At 50.5% G+C, this 3,253-nt stretch overlaps 1 long non-coding RNA gene across 1 annotated transcript; it reads left to right on the top strand.

Moving 5' to 3' along the window:
• The first annotated feature begins 454 nt into the window (after window positions 1–454).
• On the top strand, window positions 455–2,833 carry LOC148128670 (uncharacterized). The gene is made up of 2 exons (XR_015746205.1): window positions 455–753; window positions 2,191–2,833. It is a non-coding gene; the product is annotated as an uncharacterized LOC148128670 (long non-coding RNA).
• Window positions 2,834–3,253: the final 420 nt, after the last annotated feature.

Genomic DNA, 3,253 nt, shown 5'->3' with positions numbered 1-3,253 from the left:
CTCCCCCGGGACTTTCCATCAGGCTGGGGAGCGAGAGAAGCCGAGGCGCGCAAGAGGCAGACACGCGCATGCTCAGTCCCTTTCTTGAGGCTCGCAGGCCGCCTGTGGAGCGCCCCTGGTGGTCCCGGCCAGCCACGGCAGCTCCCCTTGCGAGAGGGAGGCAGGAGAGGGACGCGCCTTTGCGCCCCAATCCCAGCGGCCTTGAGACCAGACGGGTGCGGGGAGGGGATGATGGGACACGGAGGAGCTCAGCTCTCGAGAAAGGCCCAGGGACGCCCTGTAGTCGTACTTCATGGCTGATAGAGAGTTCGTCTCTCTCATCTCCGCCTGCCAGAGCAGAGTGCAGCGTAAGGGTTAAGCCCAGAGAGTTGTGACATCCTGAGAGCGGAAAGGAGGACCCGCTTCCTTAGGGCGGCTCCTCCCTGCCAGACCCTCTTGCAGCGGCGGGGGCGGGTTGAAGCCTTCGCCCTTCCCATCAGGCTGGGCATGGAGAGAAGCAGAGGCCGGCAAGAGGCAGGGCGGCGTTGAGGCCTGACGGGAGCGGGGAGTGGATGATGGGCCGCAAAGGAGCGTCTCAGGGCTTGAGAAAGGGCCAACGCCAAGGGAGACTGGGTGGTTCATGTGTTCTGTAGTCCGCGTCATCTATGCCTGACTGATCGAGGCGCAGCGCAAGGGTTAAGGCCAGAGAGCTGCGAGGTCCTAGAGCGGAAAGGAATGCCTACTTCCGGCCTTCCTTGGAAAAGAGCCTCACAGGTGGAATCGTCTCTCCATCCGGAAGCTACGGGCAACATTCACTCGCGCATGCGCCTTCTTCCTCTGAAACTGCAGCTCCCGGCTTTCTGCACCCGGCGCTGCGAGGCTTCCCGGGCGGGAAGGAGGGGGCATCTCCGCGGGGCGGGAGCGGGGGTCTCGCGATGGGAATCGGCTCTGCTCTGCCCCCTGTGGGGAGGCGGGGCCAGGATTGGGCTCCTCCCCTTTCCCCGCCTTTGAACTGGTCGCGTGGGGACCCTGGAGCGATGGTGGGACTTTGTGCGCAGGCAGGGCGGGGTGTTTTTTGGGGGGTCCCAGAGGCTGCTGGGGGGAACCAAAGGGCCTTTCGGGGTTCCCCCTTGGGCGGGGGCGGAGGAGTGTGGAAGGCCGTGGGAAAAGGGCCTGGGTGCCCCTCCCGTGGGAAAGGAGCGGCGGATTTTCCCACGCCTGGCAAGATTCCACCCTGGGGGGAGGGGAGAAATCCTGGGATGTATAGAATATATACTGTCTGTATAGACTCTATAGGATGGGTAGAATGTCTATTGGAGGTTGGACTTCTCTCTCTCTCTCTCTCTCTCTCTCACACACACACACACACACACACACTTGTGACTGTATGATTTTAACTTCGTTGCTTGTATCCTAATGATTTTTTGACTGTTTCCTAGTATGATTTGATTGCTTTTTGTTTCCTATGACTATCATTAAGTGTTGTACCTTATGATTCTTGATGAATGTATCTTTTCTTTTATGGACACTGAGAGCATTTGCACCAAGACAGATTCCTTGTGTGTCTAATCACACTTGGCCAATGAAGCATTCATACACAATCACCCACACACTCTTACCACAAATTGAGCAGTCCAACTTTAATGCTAACCAACCTAGTTGGGCTGCCCAGCGGCCTCCCTCTTCTGCCTCTGCAGGGACCCCAAAGGTGGTTTGCCCAGCCATCGCCCCAATGGGAAGAGGGGGAAAGGAGTTGCCCAACCACAGCCAGGACCCCCAACCCTCCTGGGCATAAAGAGGGGACTTGTGGGGGGAGGAGAAACTTTCAGCCCTTGAATTGTAAGGAAGCAGAGATGGAGAAGGGGCTTCTTGGGGGCTCCATTTGCCCTTCTTTTCCCCAGGGGAGCAAACTTTGCTGGGAAGGGATCCAGGCAGCCCTGATCTTTAAGGAGGAGAGAAGTTCAAAGTTCTCAAATTGTTCAATGAAACTTTTTGCCTGAAGCCAAGTTCTCCAGCAGGGAAAGTTTCCATCTGGGGCCTCCGGGGTCAGGGGGAGAAGAGAGAAGCTCCCTGTCTCTGCCCAGAGTCTCCCGGGAGGATTCGGCCACAGAGCAGAGCTGAAACTTTGATCATAATTCTCCCTCTCAGGAGGGATCCCTGGATAAGTCAGCTGGTTCTTGCACTCAGAGTTTGTTGGGCCTTTCTCTGCAGGGAAATGAAAGGGAAATAATCCCTATGTGGTTCATAATGACAGGGGCAGAGATTGAATTAAATCCGTCATCTGGAATGGAGAGGTTTGGGAGCTTCATTCTTGAAATTGGCCCCAGAGGGAATACACGGCACCTGTGGATGAAGACAAAAAGAAGTGTGACATTTGTTGGCATCGTGGTTAAAGAGACAATCCCAAGAGACAGTTAATGTCTGAGCATGTCACAGGTGTGAAATGGAAGCAACATTTTCTTTATTTTGAAAACAGATGCTCAGTGACACCTTCACAAAGGGGTTGATGTAATAGTGTGGCCAGATTCCAAGAATAAAATGAACTTTAATGAAAAACTAGTTATCAGAACTTTGCATAGTTGAAAAAAATCACACCCAAAAACAAACACATGCACAGAGAGGGAGAAGTCAGAGACAACCAAGTGAAAAGAGATGGAGAAATCAAGGCAGCCTCTCACCCCATGTGGGGAAGGGAGGGAGGGAAGGGGAGCTCAGGAGTTTCGTGTTGCAGACGGAAAACAGACATGCAAAATCCTCTTTCAACCTCCTTCTTAGAGACCTGGGGATGCAGAAACCCATATCCCATGTTCCCCTGCCTCCCTTTCTTTTGTTTTAATTTTTTATTTTATTTTTATATTTAAAAAAAACATCTCTTGGTGAACAGCGTGGTTCCAGGTTTTTACATTTCAATACAAAATGACCATAGTTAGATATTCATCTTTTGTGTTCAATTTCATATCGTATTATTACTTATTCCATTTTCCTTTAAATATTCTCAAATATTCTTATATTCATTACACTTATCCAATTCCAATTCATATCATAACTTATTTCATTTTTCTTTAAATATTCTCATATCTTGTTTTAAAGTATTATCTAAGGTTCTTATTTCATTTCTATATTCAGTACATATACTTACTTTTATCTGTCACATTTGCAATTTCATCACATACTATTATTCCATTCATTGTTCAATAGGTTCCATCCTAATTCTAATAATCCAGATGTCCCCTTTAATTGTCAATTCGAGCTTGCCACCCTTTTGCCTTATACA

The sequence above is a fragment of the Notechis scutatus genome, unplaced genomic scaffold (genome assembly GCF_049901735.1).
Source record: "Notechis scutatus isolate UNSWTSFEM ecotype Mainland unplaced genomic scaffold, rNotScu1.2 NSCUCTG222, whole genome shotgun sequence".
Taxonomy (NCBI): Eukaryota; Metazoa; Chordata; class Lepidosauria; order Squamata; family Elapidae; genus Notechis; species Notechis scutatus.
Note: the sequence above shows the minus strand (reverse complement) of the source record. Positions and strands in the feature narration are given on the sequence as shown.